A 23,400-nucleotide genomic window follows, 5' to 3' on the forward strand; every position below is an offset into this window, starting at 1 on the left:
CATAAAACCGATAACACTGACAATAATATGCGGTTGACATAGTTCAACTTTGCGTGCTAAATTCGCAGTATCCGTCGCTTGAGCATTTTTTAGTCTCGCGAATCAGGATTATTCAATAAGTAGGGGAAGATGTTCGGTTGCCATGGGGTGCCGTAACTTTTGACAGAAAGCAGATAGCGTCATTTCGACAAATGTCATGTGTGTGTAACGTTCTTTTTGTGCCGAATAGCATAGCAAACAGACGCTTGTACTCTTTGCAGATTACTGAACCGATTTCAACACAGTTAGGCTCGTTTGGAAACTACTATTGAATCGTTAAAAGGGTTTGAAGCTCAAATGACTGTCACATGCGGTTCCGGTGATGTAATGGTAAAAAAGACGTCAACACTCATTATCGCTATATTTTCGAAGATCATGTGACCAACAATTCATTTTCGGAGACGTAATCGTACAAGTGACGTAATCGACAAATTATTATTTTTCTATTCTCATAATTATTTCAGATAGTAACCTATGACCACGTTCAACTATATTTTTGCTGATACGTCTGGTTTGAGAAATGTTGCCGAACATGTGACATAAAAGTTAAAGCATACCTTTGTAAACTACCCGAATCAATCTGAATAAGTTGATGTCAAAAATGAGCCCAAATTAGTGTAAGATATATTACGATAATTTCTTGGCAAAAAAACACATACGATATAAGAAACAAGTGCCTTGATAAAATGTATTTTCCTGATTGACAATTTTAATCGAACCTAAATATAGATCGTAAGTAAAATGTAGTATACAAATAAATATGATTAAAAATAAGGATATTACTAAAATAAAAAAAACGAATATTGGACTGTTACAGTAGCACAAATTGTACACGAAGAAGATTCATATTGCAAGTAACCTTAAATGTAAGAATCCTTTTTAATCCACCTAGTAGTTTAATGATGCCTTTCTCATATTACTTATATTTTCAAAAATATCACTAGAAGATTCTGTCAATAATTTTTTTTACAATATTAAATATAATAAGAAAAATTTGTTGGGCATGAACTAACATAACCTTTTCAATTTGTAAACAGTTATGTCAAGTTATTAGGATTTATTCTTTATTTTGCATCGTCGCACTGAATGATTAAATACACTTTACTCTATAATTCTGGAACCGGAAGTCGGACTCGGATGAAATTAATCAGCACAATTGAGGATAGATTTCATTCCTCAAGCTAACTCAAAAATGGCGAAAATCGATATGGGACTGATATGCGAGTATGGGCAGTATGTGACTATTATAGTTTTAATTTTATGAGTGACATTGTTGGACACATACTCACACACATACACACACACAAATATTGCTCAAGTCGATTAACTTTATCGAATGATATAGAACACTTAGCCAATTTTCACTAGTCGGTTTTTCAAGTGAAAACATAAACTTTCTATATGAGAGAAATAATAACTGTACTTTTTTAGAAAAGCAACGTTGTCATGATTTTGTGATAATAATAATAAGTAGGTTCAAATTGAATAAAAGATTTACATATTTTTCACCTGAAAAATGTAAATTTTAATGTAGCAACCCCGAAATTTATACAAAATTGAACAAAACACACTGCGAACGGATAAAAGCCGGTGGTGTTTTCTTCTTCCGTACCGCACGTACAAACGCACACGTATGCATCGTCATTTTGAATTATGAATTACGTCATTTTCAATTGCACCGTATCTTTAAGAAAATCACAGGACAGTTCAACCGTTGCTGAGAAATCGAATTTTGGAGCTTTTCTTCACTAAATAGCGGTGCTTTCGGAAGGGAAATAGTAGTCACAAAATTGTTTAATATATTGACTAACTAACAACATTTGCCAACTAGATTAATTAAGCAATAATTTTTAAAAAATGTGCCCCTCGTTTTGTCATCGCTTGTGCAAAAGTACTCATGAAATTGAAAATTTTCGCTAATCGCACAGTAATACCAGAACCGAAAGTCGAATCTGCATCAATTTTTCGGGAACTTTTCAAAAAGTTTCAATGTCTTCTATATGCTGTTTAGTTTGTGAAAATCGGTTGAGAAATGTCGGAGAAACTTGATTGCTGAGTCGAAAGTTGAATTCAAATGAAATTTTGTATGAAACCGTAAAACTTTTCATCTAAATCTAAGTTTGTAAAAATCGTCATCTCTGAGAAACGTGTGTGACTATTCTTTTCCAAATCACCCTGTAATTCCGGAACCGGAAGTCGAATCAGGATAACATTTAATAGCAGTATATGGGACTATAAGACCTTTCGAATGAATCTGAGTTTATGAAAATCGGTTCAGCCATCTCTAAAAAAATTGAGTGACATTTGTCACATACACACATACATACATTCATTGAGACATTTTGTGATCTCGACGAACTGAGTCGAATGGTATATAACACTCGACCGTCCGGGCATCGGTTGTAAAGTCGGTTTTCACAGCGATTGCATAGCCATTCTATATGAGAAATTAAGTTTCTTGCTTGAAGCTTACTCCAACCATCACTTTCGAGAAGTTTGCGAACTGTGCGGAAGAGTGCAAATTTTATTCGTATTCACGACATTTAATTATGTCTCTGACATTACCCACCCACCTCTTTGATATTCATTCCAAATGACAATTCAAAATTTTAAACAAACTTCACCCTGTTGTTCTGGCACGGATGGTGGGATCCGAACAAAAGTCAATAGTAGTCTATGAGATTATAAAACCTATCATTTGAGTCTAAGTATGTAAAAATCTACTCAGTCGTACTTCCAGAATCGGGATATTAAATTTTAAAAATCGGGAAATTCCATATTTTGCATTGTCGCTCTAAATGACGAATCGCTCTTCATTCACACTTAACCCTGTATTTCCGGAACCGAAAAACGGATATGAACAAAATTCTACATTTGAATCTAGGGTAAGGGCTCCCTATTTTATCTCAGCTCCAATTTCCATCTCATTCCATCACCTCATAACTTTGAACATTAATCATATCTTTAAACGTACCTGAACAAAACTGTGGAACATTTTAAAACATTTATTCTAGGTTTTGCCACACTTTCCAATTGAAAAACATAGTTAAAAAACGTTCAACGATCGCTTTTTTCATTTAAAATAAATTCTTTTTTCGATTTAGGAAACACTTTCGTCTGAAGTTTTACAATTCATCATGTTTCTATTCAATGTTGGATGACTTTATAGTTAGAAATGTTCACTTTCCACTTGTTTATTCAACGATTAAAGACTTCTGAAATTACCTGATAAGCAATAAAAGCTATAAAAATATGAGATCCGTGACATTAGTTTAATTATATCATTGATATTTATATATAAATAAAACTGTTTCGGATTCTAATATTACCAAATAGAACGTGTTAAATACTAATGAAATAACCATTGTGCAAATCTAGTAGTACTGGTTTCTTTTCGCTATACGTCACCATAACACTGTTAAATGTGTGTGTTTCATCGGCTGTGCACAGAGATGCCAGATATTTTCATAGAAAATATGTACCTGCTCTATCTGTTTTCACTAATAAAATGAATCAAATTAAAATTCAAATCAAATTCAAATTGGTTTTAAATTTTAATATAAATGTTTATTAGTGTTCATCATCAAACATTTGCACAAAAGATTTCCTTTTTAACATGTGATTTGTCCGTTGATTAATAAACTTTTAAAGAAGTACTGCAATCAAATACTAATGAACCTTTACAAATCTGTATTCAATTTAGAAAATCTGTAATCTGATTTAACGAACGCGAACGTAATAATCTATACAATACAGATAAATCTGTATGAATGGCATCTCTGATTCTGCATTTTGTTTTAAGAAGGGCTAATGCCTAAATAGTAACAATTCTTTTTTTGTTTATTTTTAAGTTCTCCAAATTAACTGCAGAGTAAAATTTTAAATTTGAAACGAAAGGTAATAAAAACGATCCCAAAAATTTTAAACGTCGAAATGATTCCCAACTGTTTTTTAAAATATCGTGTGTTGTGTCATAGTTGGCATTAGGCCCTTTTTAACGAAAATTCTGACATTTTGAACCTGAGAGTGTAATAGTGCAATATTTTGGTTTTGATTGCTGTCGCCATTGCTAATTTATGGGATGAATAAAGGACCAACGATAGGATGAATATAAAACCTTTGAGATGAAATAAGGAGCACAGTTGTGAACATATCACTAGATTTTTTAAATATTATTTTAATTTCCGAGGAATGTAGATCAATTCCCTATGTGGGGCAAGGCGAATTAAGCAGAAAAATGAAAAAATCGTAGTGATTTTGGTGGCTGAATCAGGTTTTTAAAGTAACGTCCTTACAAATGAGATGAAATAGGGAGCCCTTACCCTATATTTAAGAAAATCGGTCCAGCCTAACGTTTGCACTTGTTTTTTTTCGGATGGTAATAAAAAAAATCTGAGATAGATAATTGCTTTTAATAAATCTCCCTTGGATGGTAATTATTTAAGCTTACTTGTAAAAAAAAAACTTCTAAACGAGGCGTGTTTTTGAGTTCTTTCTTCGTTTTATTTATCAATTCCTTCTCAGTATTCGCGACAAAATGGTTGAAGTAGATCGTACGCTTCAGGTTGTCCAAGAAATTCTCGATGGAACGCAGCTGGTGGACGTTGGGTAGTGATGTCTATTTCATAGTACTATCGGTTTACATGTCGTGTAAGTTTCATCTTTTGTTTTTGTGTATGTTACCCATTTAACGTACGCGTAAGCGTTAAGCACATTTTTGTGGTTTACTTGAACCAATTGAACCAAACTATAAAACCTTTCATTTGAGCCTAGGCTTGTAAAAATCAGTTTCTTCATTCCTGTGAAATCGAGTTGAGTTTCCTTTTCTTTTGGCGGTCAACAACCACTACTTCCGGTACCGGAATCCGAGAGCAATTATTACCAAATCCACTTAGTTTGATCAACAACTAATGAGACTGTTACATATAAGAAAAGTTTTAGTGCAATTTCGAGGAATTTTTGCGATCTTTGCATAGTATAACAGTTGAAAATTTGTAATATTTTTCACCTTATATAATTTGTGAAAATTGGTCCCGTCTTCAGAAAACGAAGAGGCCTTTGAAGAATTTTGAACTGCTATTTGCGGTACTGGCGGAATCGGAAACCGATATAGCCGAAATGCATGTTCTTGACCATCAAATTACAAAATCTCTCAATTAGATTTTACCAACCAGCTTTGATAATTCCACTTCTATTTGCATTGTAATTTTAGATCCGGCAATCAGATTTAAATGAAAAACGAGCTCAATCTACTAGCAGTGAGATGATACCTTTTTTTATCAATCAGTATGTGTTTTCCGCGTAAATATTTTTCGTTGTGTTTAGTTTTCATGAAATTATTATAATGATTAAATTATTAAAATTTCAGAACTGCAAGACGAATAGAAGATATAAATTGTATGAAACCTTACAACTAATCCTTTCAATCTAAACATGTGACAATCGATTAAACATTGCATGAGATGTAGAAGTTTGAGTTTTTTGCATTTTTATGGTTCTTCCATAAACTCTATTCAGAGACCAGTATAACCCAAAATATTTCGTATGTCCATGAATTAGTATGCCGAATAAATTTAAATGGTTTTGAGCCCAAAATTGACGATCTTTTGGTATTGGAATTTTTGTTTATTAAATTTGTTTTGGCCATCTCTTAGCTACTCTATTCCCAACACTTTCGGAAACGGAATTTGGAAATCGGTATAGCCGAAGTCAGTTGAATTCACCTAAAAGATTGTTAACCATTTCATTAAATTCTAAATTCGTTCGCTTTCTCATCTCATCCAAGTCAGTCGATAAAACAAAACCGCTTACGTTCGGGACGGGAGTAGTGAACTATAGAACGACCTCGAAATGAGTGAACCATTAGATTCTAAATTTTTGAAAATCAGTGTAACCATCTTAGAGAAATCGTTTGGGTACTTTCCGGTATCGAAAACCGAATACCGACAAATAAATAAGTTTATTTGGTCGCCGACTCTCAAAATCTGTGAATCCGATCAACTCGATAAATTTATGTGAAATTTTCACACAAATCAACCTGTATCTTCTGAACCGGAGGTCGGATCTGATGGACCGATGGAGTTTATTTAGGACCCTAAGACCTTTTATTTGAATGTTAGATGGACAAAATCGACTTTTTCTTCTACTAGCAACATGAGTGGCATTATTTTAATTTCATTGCATATACCATCGTGTAGTTCCGTAAATTATTTTTCACACACAAATTTGCTTATCTCGACGAACTTCTTTGAATGGTATAAGAGTGTAAGAAGTTGTTTTTCCAGCAATCATCCGGGGAAACCGTTTTCAGTCAATAGAAGACATCAAACGCTACGTGCATTGAAGGCTATTCCGAAAATTAATTTTAACAACTGTTTCAAGTTGTGACAGCGAGTACCCCTTGGTGAACCCACCGACTCAGCCTGACACTGTCACGGAAAGACGATAGATGAGAGAATAAGTTAAAAACAAATTAAATATTACACGTGAAGCGTGACAGTGTCGTTTAAAGCTGGTTTCTTAATCAATTAGTACCTAAAATTAAGCATTCAGCTATATTTGCGATTTTTGTATCGAATTTAATTGCGTAAGTTTCGAGTCTATTTGACATCGGTCAAATCTTTATAATTTGTTTGAATTAATCCTAAATTTCTAGTGAACTTAATTAACCTAACCTAAACCCAGTGAGGTAATACGATCGGTGATTTGGAATACTGCAAATTTGTAAGTTTTATTAAGTTAGAATCTGAATTGAAATAAACAAATGCTACTTACAGCTAAAGCTGATCATCAAATAAACAGTGTTTTGATCGGTCTAAGGAAAGCAGTTTTAACATTCTTTAGAAATTTGCACACGAGCACCTATAATGGAACATAACAAAGGGATTGATTCGTCTGTGGAATACAATTGTGCGATCTGTGACGAGCCGGACCACATTGATGATATGGTTGCGTGTGATACATGTCAATTGTGGTCTCACTATAGCTGTGTCAAAGTGGATGCTAGCGTTAAACATCGTCCTTGGAATTGTGCAACATGCGAACCCCTTAATGGTTCTGGGCATTCAAATGAGACAACTGGTACTAAGAAGAAGATCGTGACATCAAAGCCCTCAAAGACGCCCGGCAGCAGCAAGGGTGGCTCAGTCTCAGGCAGTAAAACTAGCTCAAAGAGGAGTGAACAGATTAGTGCCAGTTCGAGTACGCGAGCCCGCTTTGAACTTGAACTGACAATAATAGAAGAGCAGAGGCAGCTTCAAGAACTTGAATTAATTTCACAAAAGGAAATGCGTGATTTGGAGTTAAATCAAGATAAACTTTTAAAAGAACAGGAATTAGCCATTGAGAGTAAGAAGTTAGCAGAGGAAAGGACATTTCAACGGCGAAAACTAGAAGAAGAAAAGGAGTTCCGTAAAAAACAAATGCTAATACGAAAGCAGTCGATCGAGAAGAAATCTAAGATAGTTAGCCAACTGTCGCAATACGAAAGTAGCAAAGGTAGTATTGGACAGAGAGAAGGCAGCTCGGATGATAGAGTAGAAGATTGGTTAGAGCGTTCGGAACCACAGTTTCCGGACTCAGGATCGATATCCGAATCGACGCTCAAGACGACTTCACAAATTCCAGAGGGAAACAAAGACAGTGCTATAAAGAATGTCTTCGACGATTTTACCGCTCAAAATATAGTTACAGAAACGGAGAATGACCAGAACAAAGTCTGTCCAACTAGTCGTCAGATTGCTGCGCGCCAGGTGATGGGGAAAGATCTTCCTACTTTCTCAGGTGAACCTGAAGAATGGCCTATGTGGATTAGTAATTTTGAGCGTTCGACCGCGACCTGCGGATTCTCTCAAGATGAAAATCTTATAAGATTACAGCGATGCCTTAAGGGACCTGCCTTGGAGATGGTTCGCAGTCGGCTTCTTTCTCCTGATAGTGTACGGCATGTAATTAAAACTTTACAGATGAGATACGGACGTCCAGAAACACTGATTCGTACATTGATAGAAAAGATACGATTGATGCCATCACCAGAAATGAATAACATGGAGAGTGTTATTGAGTTCGGAAATGCAGTGGACAACTTAGTGGAACACATCAAAAATACTAAGATGAGTGCGCACCTATCTAATCCCACACTTCTTCACGACATGGTGGCTAAGTTGCCAGTTGACTATAGGTTAAAGTGGTCAGCATACAAAGGAACGATTACAGAACCCAACTTGAAAGCCTTTGGTTCATTTATGTCAGCAATAGTGGAGCTTGCGTATGAAGTTGCAGACGACCCCCCAGTGAAGGAAGATAGCAAACCACGAACAAAGAAACAAGCCTTTGTTCAAACGCATTCCGAAGCTGAAAACAATTTGGGCTCCATGGAGAATAATCGAAGAAATATGTCAGAACGATCGGGTGGCTGACTGTTTTAAATTTAAATCATTAACGTTGGACGAAAGATTCAAGGTAGTACACCAAAATTTGCTTTGCAGAATGTGCCTTAACACTCCAAATACCAAGCCTCAAAAAAAGTTGGAACGGTAACTTTGAGCTGTCATAGCTCAGCTGTTTTTCAACGAATCTGAATAAATTTTTCACCCTCAAATTTTGTGAAGTTCGTAGATTGATTCCAAAACTTTGTAGCAGACGATTGACAAAGGAAAACCAATGAAAATTTAATTTTTCCCGTTCCAAGTTTTTTTCACGCGCCCAATATGCCCTATCTGCTTTCCAATTTTCTTTCCTTTGGCATAAACGTCGCATAGAAAATATTGAATACTTCAACTTTACCGAGTCATAACTTTGTTGTTAGTCAACCGATCTTCAAAATTTGTTCACCATTGGAAAGGTACTACTTCCACAAATAAAACGCACTCAAAAAAAACTGAAAATAGGGTTGTCTACCCAAAGTTATAATGATAACTGTAGATAGATGACCTAAGAAAAGATGAGACTTTTTACAATGATCGTAAATATCTCGAAATTCAAAGCGATGACCTATATATTTTTATACATCATTCGATTGCTAGTGATACCAGCTACAATTTTCGCTCAACTACCATTCCTGCACAATCAAAAGAAAACATTAAACAATCGATGGATTTATAAATATATATGATTTTTTCATTTTTTTTCACATGTTTGTATATAACTCAAAAATTAAAGCGATGACATGTACATTTTTTTGATTCAGAGTATTGGAATCATTACCAGAAACAATGTATTGATGATCAAAATTATATATCCGTTCAAAGAATCTCAAGAAATTTGGTACAAATACAGAGAATTTCTATTATTGGAAAAATTTTGCAAAAAAAAAACAAATAAAAACTTTGAAATTTTATGACATATATTTTTTTATTATTTTAGTTGGAAATTTATTATGAACAAAATTTACAAAAAAACTGAAACTTGGATTTCACTGATAATCTTAAAAAATGTTGGTAAATATACCTAAACTCTAAAAATAATAATGTTTTTGTATTGGACAAAAGATCTAAACAATTTTTATGCACAACCCAAACGGAATTGTTAACTACTAAAATTAGGTTTTTTTGTTTTAGGTTTTCCGTAAAATCTCAAAAAATCGGTAGAAGATCGGAAATTTCAAAATTTCTGATATATATTGCGTTCCAACGTTTCTGCAAATCAAAGTGAAAATATTGGAATCCGTTTTGATTTCATCTGTTTCAAAGAGACGTAGAATTTGTTTCTAACAATAAAATAAATTTTGTGACAACACGAAAATTTTAAATTATTTCAATATCTTTGTACAAAAAGAAATAGAACGTAAATTTATATGAATTTCATAAACTAACCCATGGCCAAAGAAACCAACTACAATTTAAAAAAAAATTATTGCTCGATTTTTGTTTTACAAGCAATTAAGAACAAAAAAATATATCTTAAATTTTCCGCTATCCTAAACGACATCAATTATAATCGATAGAATATTAGAATTTAAATATCATAAACTTAGAATTATTTCGGAATGTATAGAATTCGAAAATTATTTGAATTTTCTATTAGTAAACAATTTAGAAAAAGAAGAATTCTGAATTTAGCACAAAAAATCATTCGAAATTAAGTAAAACTTGTTTTTATCCACCTGGTTGTGTAATGATGCCTTTCTCATATCTCTCTTATTCTCATATAAAAATGTATTCTTCAAACAGTTTTGTTTGAGTTTTGAAAAACATGAAAGCTAGTGCATGAACTAGTGTAACCTACAAAATGAAACAATTCTCAAATCGGTTAGGCCATCTTTCTCAGTGAAGTGAGTTCCACTATTTCAGGCACTTATGAAACTGGAATCGCCCCGAATATTGGCTTTGCAGCAGCCTTTGCGATTAGCACCAACCAACCAATCTATTTGCAACTTACAGTTGTCTTCGTCTCGAAAAACAACCTCTTCGTTTGAATGCGTTTTACTGAATGAAACCCTGCACCTATGTTATCAGAACTAATTGGCTCAAGTGGCATGTTCCCCTAGTTATTTGGAGATTCGTGCCTTGCGTAACTTTTCATCAACTTCTTGATGGGAAGGGAAGGATAAAAGGAACATGGAAGGGAATTGAGAATTAGGTGAGGTGGGAAAACAGCACAAAACATAAAGAAATAAGTCGTCCTGCATCCCCGAAAGGATGCTGAACGATCTGGAGGTCCCAAAATGCACGGTTGATAGAACCACCGAGAAGCGTTAGAGATTTTACAAAAGCGACACCATTCTGCATTCCCCGAAGAATGCAGAATGATTTCTTCCCGAATATGCACTTGAATTAATTTGACACTTTAGAAGACAAAAATACCTTATATAGCTAATAAATGACTGATACGAATATTTTTCAATGAAAAAACCCAATGTATGAACATAACTTTAAAAAATTTTAAAAAATATCTCCTCCGCCTTTTTTTATAAACATGCTCGAAAATATATTTTGTCAAATACAAGAAACGGATTTTTTTCGTTTTCCTCAATGTTAGATATAGCAGTTTGAAAATAACCTGTTTTTGAACTAGTTTTGCTCATAACTTCGGTTCAGAAAACGCAACCTGAACACGCCAGTCATTAAAAAATTGGTTTTAACTAACTCTAAAAGATGTTCAAAGATACCTATACGAAAAGAGAAAAATATAAATGCTAGAGCAAAATTTTTTTAGGAACACCCTAAGTTGCTCTTTAAAAATAGCTGTAACACTAAAACCGTTGCAGATACTACTATGAAGTCCTCAGCAAAGCGGCTCGATATAAGTTTATCTACAATTTTGCCGAAAAATGTAGTCCTTTATCTCAATAAATCCGGAAAATAAGTTTTGGATCACCTTAATAATAAGAGCCACCCTAATACCATGTACATCGACATATGGCTTATCTTCACTGATCATTTGTTTTGAAGACATCATAGCTCTAAAGTATAAGGTTAAGCCACAAATGTTTTTTCCACTGTGAAATGCAATTTAACTCGGAAATTTTAAAATTTCCGATCTTTTATCTATTTTTTGAGATTCTACGGCAAACCTACAACAAAATCAGAATTTTAGTAGTTATCAAATGCGTTTGTGTTGTGCATAAAAGTTGTTTAGATCGTTTGTCCAATACAAAAATATTTTAAGAGTTTTGTGTTATTTACTAAAAATTTTAAAATTTTCAGTGAAATTAAAGTTTCAGTTTTTTTTGTAAATTTTGTTTATAATAAATTTCCAACTAAAATAATAAAAAAATATATGTCATAAAATTTCAAAGTTTTTATTTGTTTTTTTTTTGCAAAATTTTTCCAATAATAGAAATTCTCTGTATTTGTACCAAATTTCTTGAGATTCTTTGAACGGATATATAATTTTGATCATCAATACATTGTTTCTGGCAATGATTTCAATATTTTGAATCAAAAAAATGTACATGTCATCGCTTTAATTTTTGAGTTATATACAAACATGTGAAAAAAATGAAAAATTCATATATATATTCATAAATTCATCGATTTCTCAATGTTTTCTGATTGTGTAGGAATGGTAATTGTGCGAAAATTGTAGCTGGTATCACTAGCAATCGAATGATGTATAAAAATATATAGGTCATCGCTTTGAATTTCGAGATATTTACGATCATTGTAAAAAGTCTCATCTTTTCTTAGGTCATCTATCTACAGTTTTCATTATAACTTTGGGTAGAAAACCCTATTTTTCGGTTTTTTCAGTGCATTTTATTTCTGGAAGTATTACCTTTCCAATGGTGAACAAATTTTGAAGATCGGTTGACTAACAACAAAGTTATGACTCGGTAAAGTTGAAGTTCTCAATATCCGATTCGCGATGCAGGTGCCGCATGAATGCAGATAGGGCACGTTATGAGCTCGAAAAAAAAACTTGGAACGGGAAAAATCTGATTTTCATTAGTTTTTCCTAAAAGATTGCCAATAATGATATACTTAAAAAAATCTACAAACTTCACAAAATTCGAGGGTGAAAAATTTATCGAAATTGGTCAAGTATCAACTGAGCTATGATAGCTCAAATTTACCGTTCCAACTTTTTTTGAGGCTTGGTGCTTCGCGTAACTTTTTTAGGCTTGGTATTAGGAGTGTTAATTACCACGGCAAATGGCCCTGTAAGACGTGGATGGGCTGTGGAATTGAAGGTTGTAGGCTTCGCCATCACATTTTATTACACCCAGCGGCGGTGAACACCGCAGTCTCCACAAGTCACCGCGAACAATTCGGTGTACGTGGTGGTCCTTTATTCCGAATCCTCCCAGTGACGCTTTTCGGCAAGACACAAAAAAAAACCGTTTTTGCGTTTATTGATGAAGGATCCCAGTTGACACTTTTGGAAAAAGAAGTCGCTAAACAATTAGGACTTGATGGTACAGTCGAACCTTTGAATCTACAGTGGACCGGAAACGTTAAACGTCTCGAACCGGATTCCCATAGAATAACTGTCGACATTGCAGGAAGTAACCTGTCAAAGCGTTTCAAGTTATCCGACGCTCGAACAGTAGGAAAATTACTTCTACCGCCACAATCCCTTTGTTATCGCAAGCTGGCGATCAAATTCCCGCACCTTCGCGGTCTCCCACTGAACGATTACGAGAAAGTGGAACCCAAGTTGCTGATCGGTCTCGACAACCTGAAACTCACTATTCCGTTGAAAGTTCGAGAAGGAGGGTGGCATGACCCGATAGCCGCTAAATGTCGTCTTGGTTGGAGTGTGTATGGCAATTCACTGAACGGAACGGAGCAAGTAATAAGCGGTTTTCACGTTGCTCAAAATAAAAAACCAGATGAGGATCTTGATGAACTAGTTCGTGATTATTTAACGGCGGATAATGCGTATATCCTCCCTTCGTCTGCTATTGAATCAGACGATAACAAGCGAGCAAGAATATTATTAGAAAATACGACGAGAAAAACTCCGACAGGCTATGAGACTGGGCTGTTATGGAAGGAAGATGATGTTTGCTTACCCCACAGTTACGGAATGGCTTACCGACGTCTGCAGTCTTTGGAGAAAAAACTCAGTAATAACCCGCATTTGTATGACTGTGTCAGACAAAAAATTGAGGAGTACCAAGATAAAGGCTACGCGCATAAAGCCACTTATTATGAATTATCTTCCACCAGACCTGAAAAAAGCTGGTACTTACCGCTAGGAGTGGTTGTGAACAAAAGAAAAAACAAGATTCGTTTATTCTGGGACGCTGCAGCCACGGTGGAAAGCGTATCATTGAATTCGGTGCTACTCAAAGGACCAGATATGATGACATCACTTCCGAAAGTTTTGAGTCAATTCCGACAATATCACTGTGCGTTGGCGGGAGACATTAAAGAGATGTTCCACCGCATTCAAATTCGCGAAGCAGATCGCCAGTTTCAAAGATTTATATGGCGCGAAACGACTGACTGCGAACCTACGGTGTTTGTGATGGATGTGGCCACATTCGGTTCCACTTGTTCCCCTTGCTCCGCACAATACATTAAAAATACAAATGCTCAGGTATATTCTGAACAATGTCCTAGAGCGACGGAAGCAATCATTCATTACCACTATGTGGACGATTATTTGGATAGCTTCGGAACAATTGAAGAAGCTGTAAAAGTGGGGAACGACGTCAAGATGATTCACGCTAAAGCAGGATTCGAAATTCGAAATTTCATGTCCAATTTCGAAGAGATAACGAAACGTATGGGAACGAGTTATGAACAATATGATCGGCAACTGACGGAGGGAAAAATGGATGTCAAGGCATCGATTCTTGGAATGAAATGGATTCCCAGCAGCGACGAGTTCACGTATACATTTCAAATGCATGATCGCTGGGAGTATATTCTAGAACCTTCGTATGTACCGACAAAACGAGAAGTCTTGAGAGTAGTCATGACTCTTTTCGATCCTTTAGGACTGGCAGCATTCTTTCTGGTGCACGGAAAAATCATCATGCAGAAAATTTGGGCGTCGGGTATAGAATGGGATGACCACATTGGTGAAAATCTTGTCGCTCCCTGGAGAAATTGGGTTCAACTTTTCCCAAAGCTGAACGACCTCAGAATTCCTAGGTGTTATTTTCCAAACGCAAGTCCTGACACCTACTCCTCACTACAAATCCACGTATTCGTAGATGCTAGTGAATCCGCTTATGCCAGTGTAGCCTACTTTCGAATCATAGGTACTCACGGTCCATTAGCTACTTTGGTGTCAGCTAAGACGAAAGTCGCCCCACTAAAGATGCAAACGATTCCTAAACTGGAGCTCCAGGCAGCTGTCTTAGGAACCAGGCTGCTGAACAGTATCTGTTCCATGCACTCTCTTCCAGTCACTCAGCGTTTCTTATGGACGGACTCCAAAACAGTGCTCTCATGGATACACTCTAAACAGCGGAAATATCCTCCATTTGTTGGTTTCCGCGTAAGCGAAATTTTGTCTACAACTAAGCTTACTGAGTGGCGATGGTTTCCGAGTAACTCTAACGTCGCAGATGATGCTACTAAATGGGGCACCGGTCCGAAACTTGACCCAGATAGCCGATGGTTTCGTAGTCCTGAAGTTTTACTGAAACCCGAAACCGCATGGCCTTCGCTACCAGAAGGTCTAGATAATACACTACAGGATACAAAAGATTGCCTCACACACCGTTCAATTGAAATTACACTCATTGAGGTCCACCGATTCAGCAAATGGGAGAGACTTATTCGTACACAAGCATACGTGAATCGGTTTATATCAAACTCACGATCTAAACGTCGGGAAGCTGGTGTGTTTACTAAGCAAGAATTCGCAGATGCAGAGCGGTGCCTGTGGATACAAGCACAGGCGCATTCTTTCAAAAATGAGGTTGCCGAGCTCGGTAAAAATTGTGTCCGCCCGAGAAACTGCCATTCTATGAAGGCTCCGGCGGTGGCTAAGTCGAGCCCGATTTACAAATGTTGGCCATTCTTGGATGAAGCTGGTGTTATAAGAAAGTAATGTCAAGCAGTGGATTGGACTTTTCACGTGCCTCACTATTCGAGCGGTACACATGGAGGTCATTCATAGTTTGTCCACTGAGTCCTGCGTGATGGCAGTTAGACGATTTGTGTCACGAAGAGGCGCCCCAGCAGAAATATTTAGTGACAACGGGACTAACTTTCAGGGAGCGGATAGACGATTAAAAAAGGAAATCGAAGAGCGTAATACCACCATGGCGTCAATATTCACAAACGCGAATACCAAATGGAATTTTAACCCCCCCGCAGCGCCCCACATGGGAGGGGCTTGGGAGCGCTTGGTCAAATCAGTTAAAGTAGCAATAAGTGGTTTGCTGGAGTCGCCTCGTAGACCAGATGACGAAACACTAGAAACTATTATTCTAGAAGCAGAAGCAATGTTCAATTCCAGACCTCTCACATATATACCGCTTGAATCAGCAGACCAGGAATCATTAACGCCTAACCACTTTTTATTGGGCAGTTCCAACGGAGTGAAACAACTTCCAGTACAACCAACACAAAAGCGAAGTTTTGTCGTCCTGCATCCCCGAAAGGATGCTGAACGATCTGGAGGTCCCAAAATGCACGGTTGATAGAACCACCGAGAAGCGTTAGAGATTTTACAAAAGCGACACCATTCTGCATTCCCCGAAGAATGCAGAATGATTTCTTCCCGAATATGCACTTGAATTAATTTGACACTTTAGAAGACAAAAATACCTTATATAGCTAATAAATGACTGATACGAATATTTTTCAATGAAAAAACCCAATGTATGAACATAACTTTAAAAAATTTTAAAAAATATCTCCTCCGCCTTTTTTTATAAACATGCTCGAAAATATATTTTGTCAAATACAAGAAACGGATTTTTTTCGTTTTCCTCAATGTTAGATATAGCAGTTTGAAAATAACCTGTTTTTGAACTAGTTTTGCTCATAACTTCGGTTCAGAAAACGCAACCTGAACACGCCAGTCATTAAAAAATTGGTTTTAACTAACTCTAAAAGATGTTCAAAGATACCTATACGAAAAGAGAAAAATATAAATGCTAGAGCAAAATTTTTTTAGGAACACCCTAAGTTGCTCTTTAAAAATAGCTGTAACACTAAAACCGTTGCAGATACTACTATGAAGTCCTCAGCAAAGCGGCTCGATATAAGTTTATCTACAATTTTGCCGAAAAATGTAGTCCTTTATCTCAATAAATCCGGAAAATAAGTTTTGGATCACCTTAATAATAAGAGCCACCCTAATACCATGTACATCGACATATGGCTTATCTTCACTGATCATTTGTTTTGAAGACATCATAGCTCTAAAGTATAAGGTTAAGCCACAAATGTTTTTTCCACTGTGAAATGCAATTTAACTCGGAAATTTTAAAATTTCCGATCTTTTATCTATTTTTTGAGATTCTACGGCAAACCTACAACAAAATCAGAATTTTAGTAGTTATCAAATGCGTTTGTGTTGTGCATAAAAGTTGTTTAGATCGTTTGTCCAATACAAAAATATTTTAAGAGTTTTGTGTTATTTACTAAAAATTTTAAAATTTTCAGTGAAATTAAAGTTTCAGTTTTTTTTGTAAATTTTGTTTATAATAAATTTCCAACTAAAATAATAAAAAAATATATGTCATAAAATTTCAAAGTTTTTATTTGTTTTTTTTTTGCAAAATTTTTCCAATAATAGAAATTCTCTGTATTTGTACCAAATTTCTTGAGATTCTTTGAACGGATATATAATTTTGATCATCAATACATTGTTTCTGGCAATGATTTCAATATTTTGAATCAAAAAAATGTACATGTCATCGCTTTAATTTTTGAGTTATATACAAACATGTGAAAAAAATGAAAAATTCATATATATATTCATAAATTCATCGATTTCTCAATGTTTTCTGATTGTGTAGGAATGGTAATTGTGCGAAAATTGTAGCTGGTATCACTAGCAATCGAATGATGTATAAAAATATATAGGTCATCGCTTTGAATTTCGAGATATTTACGATCATTGTAAAAAGTCTCATCTTTTCTTAGGTCATCTATCTACAGTTTTCATTATAACTTTGGGTAGAAAACCCTATTTTTCGGTTTTTTCAGTGCATTTTATTTCTGGAAGTATTACCTTTCCAATGGTGAACAAATTTTGAAGATCGGTTGACTAACAACAAAGTTATGACTCGGTAAAGTTGAAGTTCTCAATATCCGATTCGCGATGCAGGTGCCGCATGAATGCAGATAGGGCACGTTATGAGCTCGAAAAAAAACTTGGAACGGGAAAAATCTGATTTTCATTAGTTTTTCCTAAAAGATTGCCAATAATGATATACTTAAAAAAATCTACAAACTTCACAAAATTCGAGGGTGAAAAATTTATCGAAATTGGTCAAGTATCAACTGAGCTATGATAGCTCAAATTTACCGTTCCAACTTTTTTTGAGGCTTGGTGCTTCGCGTAACTTTTTTAGGCTTGGTATTAGGAGTGTTAATTACCACGGCAAATGGCCCTGTAAGACGTGGATGGGCTGTGGAATTGAAGGTTGTAGGCTTCGCCATCACATTTTATTACACCCAGCGGCGGTGAACACCGCAGTCTCCACAAGTCACCGCGAACAATTCGGTGTACGTGGTGGTCCTTTATTCCGAATCCTCCCAGTGACGCTTTTCGGCAAGACACAAAAAAAAACCGTTTTTGCGTTTATTGATGAAGGATCCCAGTTGACACTTTTGGAAAAAGAAGTCGCTAAACAATTAGGACTTGATGGTACAGTCGAACCTTTGAATCTACAGTGGACCGGAAACGTTAAACGTCTCGAACCGGATTCCCATAGAATAACTGTCGACATTGCAGGAAGTAACCTGTCAAAGCGTTTCAAGTTATCCGACGCTCGAACAGTAGGAAAATTACTTCTACCGCCACAATCCCTTTGTTATCGCAAGCTGGCGATCAAATTCCCGCACCTTCGCGGTCTCCCACTGAACGATTACGAGAAAGTGGAACCCAAGTTGCTGATCGGTCTCGACAACCTGAAACTCACTATTCCGTTGAAAGTTCGAGAAGGAGGGTGGCATGACCCGATAGCCGCTAAATGTCGTCTTGGTTGGAGTGTGTATGGCAATTCACTGAACGGAACGGAGCAAGTAATAAGCGGTTTTCACGTTGCTCAAAATAAAAAACCAGATGAGGATCTTGATGAACTAGTTCGTGATTATTTAACGGCGGATAATGCGTATATCCTCCCTTCGTCTGCTATTGAATCAGACGATAACAAGCGAGCAAGAATATTATTAGAAAATACGACGAGAAAAACTCCGACAGGCTATGAGACTGGGCTGTTATGGAAGGAAGATGATGTTTGCTTACCCCACAGTTACGGAATGGCTTACCGACGTCTGCAGTCTTTGGAGAAAAAACTCAGTAATAACCCGCATTTGTATGACTGTGTCAGACAAAAAATTGAGGAGTACCAAGATAAAGGCTACGCGCATAAAGCCACTTATTATGAATTATCTTCCACCAGACCTGAAAAAAGCTGGTACTTACCGCTAGGAGTGGTTGTGAACAAAAGAAAAAACAAGATTCGTTTATTCTGGGACGCTGCAGCCACGGTGGAAAGCGTATCATTGAATTCGGTGCTACTCAAAGGACCAGATATGATGACATCACTTCCGAAAGTTTTGAGTCAATTCCGACAATATCACTGTGCGTTGGCGGGAGACATTAAAGAGATGTTCCACCGCATTCAAATTCGCGAAGCAGATCGCCAGTTTCAAAGATTTATATGGCGCGAAACGACTGACTGCGAACCTACGGTGTTTGTGATGGATGTGGCCACATTCGGTTCCACTTGTTCCCCTTGCTCCGCACAATACATTAAAAATACAAATGCTCAGGTATATTCTGAACAATGTCCTAGAGCGACGGAAGCAATCATTCATTACCACTATGTGGACGATTATTTGGATAGCTTCGGAACAATTGAAGAAGCTGTAAAAGTGGGGAACGACGTCAAGATGATTCACGCTAAAGCAGGATTCGAAATTCGAAATTTCATGTCCAATTTCGAAGAGATAACGAAACGTATGGGAACGAGTTATGAACAATATGATCGGCAACTGACGGAGGGAAAAATGGATGTCAAGGCATCGATTCTTGGAATGAAATGGATTCCCAGCAGCGACGAGTTCACGTATACATTTCAAATGCATGATCGCTGGGAGTATATTCTAGAACCTTCGTATGTACCGACAAAACGAGAAGTCTTGAGAGTAGTCATGACTCTTTTCGATCCTTTAGGACTGGCAGCATTCTTTCTGGTGCACGGAAAAATCATCATGCAGAAAATTTGGGCGTCGGGTATAGAATGGGATGACCACATTGGTGAAAATCTTGTCGCTCCCTGGAGAAATTGGGTTCAACTTTTCCCAAAGCTGAACGACCTCAGAATTCCTAGGTGTTATTTTCCAAACGCAAGTCCTGACACCTACTCCTCACTACAAATCCACGTATTCGTAGATGCTAGTGAATCCGCTTATGCCAGTGTAGCCTACTTTCGAATCATAGGTACTCACGGTCCATTAGCTACTTTGGTGTCAGCTAAGACGAAAGTCGCCCCACTAAAGATGCAAACGATTCCTAAACTGGAGCTCCAGGCAGCTGTCTTAGGAACCAGGCTGCTGAACAGTATCTGTTCCATGCACTCTCTTCCAGTCACTCAGCGTTTCTTATGGACGGACTCCAAAACAGTGCTCTCATGGATACACTCTAAACAGCGGAAATATCCTCCATTTGTTGGTTTCCGCGTAAGCGAAATTTTGTCTACAACTAAGCTTACTGAGTGGCGATGGTTTCCGAGTAACTCTAACGTCGCAGATGATGCTACTAAATGGGGCACCGGTCCGAAACTTGACCCAGATAGCCGATGGTTTCGTAGTCCTGAAGTTTTACTGAAACCCGAAACCGCATGGCCTTCGCTACCAGAAGGTCTAGATAATACACTACAGGATACAAAAGATTGCCTCACACACCGTTCAATTGAAATTACACTCATTGAGGTCCACCGATTCAGCAAATGGGAGAGACTTATTCGTACACAAGCATACGTGAATCGGTTTATATCAAACTCACGATCTAAACGTCGGGAAGCTGGTGTGTTTACTAAGCAAGAATTCGCAGATGCAGAGCGGTGCCTGTGGATACAAGCACAGGCGCATTCTTTCAAAAATGAGGTTGCCGAGCTCGGTAAAAATTGTGTCCGCCCGAGAAACTGCCATTCTATGAAGGCTCCGGCGGTGGCTAAGTCGAGCCCGATTTACAAATGTTGGCCATTCTTGGATGAAGCTGGTGTTATAAGAAAGTAATGTCAAGCAGTGGATTGGACTTTTCACGTGCCTCACTATTCGAGCGGTACACATGGAGGTCATTCATAGTTTGTCCACTGAGTCCTGCGTGATGGCAGTTAGACGATTTGTGTCACGAAGAGGCGCCCCAGCAGAAATATTTAGTGACAACGGGACTAACTTTCAGGGAGCGGATAGACGATTAAAAAAGGAAATCGAAGAGCGTAATACCACCATGGCGTCAATATTCACAAACGCGAATACCAAATGGAATTTTAACCCCCCCGCAGCGCCCCACATGGGAGGGGCTTGGGAGCGCTTGGTCAAATCAGTTAAAGTAGCAATAAGTGGTTTGCTGGAGTCGCCTCGTAGACCAGATGACGAAACACTAGAAACTATTATTCTAGAAGCAGAAGCAATGTTCAATTCCAGACCTCTCACATATATACCGCTTGAATCAGCAGACCAGGAATCATTAACGCCTAACCACTTTTTATTGGGCAGTTCCAACGGAGTGAAACAACTTCCAGTACAACCAACACAAGAGCGAAGTACTCTGAGAAGTAGCTGGAAACTTGCGCAGCATCTTGTGGATGAATTCTGGAGGAGAAGGTTAAAGGAATATGTTCCGGTAATTTCAAGGCGATCAAAATGGTTCGAAGAAGTCAAGGAGATCGGTGTGGGAGATCTAGTGTTGGTGGTCGATGGAGCAATCCGGAATCAATGGTTGCGGGGAAGAGTTGAGAAAACAATTCCAAGTCCGGCTGGACATGTTCGGCAGGCATGGGTCAAAACAGCAAATGGAATCATCAGACGACCAGTAGTTAAGTTGGCGTTACTCGACGTCAAATGATATAGTGAAAATGCTTCACGGGAGAGGGTATGTGACAGCGAGTACCCCTTGGTGAACCCACCGACTCAGCCTGACACTGTCACGGAAAGACGATAGATGAGAGAATAAGTTAAAAACAAAATAAATATTACACGTGAAGCGTGACAGTGTCGTTTAAAGCTGGTTTCTAAATCAATTAGTACCTAAAATTAAGCATTCAGCTATATTTGCGATTTTTGTGTCGAATTTAATTGCGTAAGTTTCGAGTCTATTTGACATCGGTCAAATCTTTATAATTTGTTTGAATTAATCCTAAATTTCTAGTGAACTTAATTAACTTAACCTAAACCCAGTGAGGTAATACGATCGGTGATTTGGAATACTGCAAATTTGTAAGTTTTATTAAGTTAGAATCTGAATTGAAATAAACAAATGCTACTTACAGCTAAAGCTGATCATCAAATAAACAGTGTTTTGATCGGTCTAATGAAAGGAGTTTTAACACAAGTATTCGAAAAAACGTTGGCACAAGTGCATTGCCGGCCGGAAAGATTACTTTTAGGGGGACGAAATAGATTTGGAAGAATAAATAAAGAATTTTGAAATTATGAACATAATCTTACTATATTTCGCACCCAGTAGTATACTCGCATGGTCAAATTAACCTCTTCAAATAGTAACTGTTGCGATAATATTTTTCTGATTGTAGGCTCGATTGGCCTCTCCCTGTGAATAAATATTCCCTTACAAGGCCTACATTTCCATGTACAGGGTCCGCCATGTAACTTTTTTTTAAACATGCAATAAAACACAAACGGTTCATCCGATTTCAAAATTTATTTTTTCATATTAAAGTACAATCCTTCCGGTTAATTGTTGAATATAATTTCATTCAAATGGCTGCCTCGGCTGGCCTTGCAGAACGCCACACGGTCGGTCCAGTTTTTTAGTACATTTTCGATTGAAAGCAGCTTTATTTCAGCTATGGCTGCACGAATGTTGTCCTTCAAGGCTTGAATAGTCTTTGTCTTGTCCACACAACACTTATCTTTGACAGCCCCTCAAAGATAATAGTCTAACGTCGTCAAATCACAGCTCTGAGGCGGCCAAACGACATTCGAATTTCCACTGATAATTCGATCTTCGAAGACTGTGCGCAGAAGATCGATCGTAGCGTTGGCTGTGTGGCACGGAGCGCCGTATTGTTGGAAACAAATGGTGTCCAAGTCTTCCTCTTCAAGTAACGGGAAGAACCAATCGCTAATCATGGCGCGGTAGCGCTCACCATTGACCGTGGCGGCGGCTCCTACCTCAATTTCGAAGAAAAATGGTCTAATGATGCCGCCAGATAAAAATCCGCACCAAACCATCACTCTCTGAGGATGCATCGGCTTCTCCATGATAAAGTGCGGGTTTTCCGTCCCCCAGATGCGACAATTTTGCTTATTAACATACCCGCCGAGATGAAAATGTGTCTCATCCGAGAAGATGATTTTTTTGCAAAAATCGGGGTCTTCTTCAAAGTAAAACTGCACTATTTTCACGCTTTCCTCAAGCGTATACACAACCATTTTCGTTCAGCGGAAGGATAAAACAAAGTTTCTGTCAAATCAGAAGTGACATTAAGGTTACCAATGTCGAAATAACCGCTAGCTCAAAAAAAATGTTAGATGGCGGACCCTGTACATACAATATATGCATCGAAAAAAACTTATGTTGGCAACA

Source organism: Malaya genurostris, chromosome 1, assembly GCF_030247185.1.
Source record: "Malaya genurostris strain Urasoe2022 chromosome 1, Malgen_1.1, whole genome shotgun sequence".
Classification (NCBI taxonomy): Eukaryota; Metazoa; Arthropoda; class Insecta; order Diptera; family Culicidae; genus Malaya; species Malaya genurostris.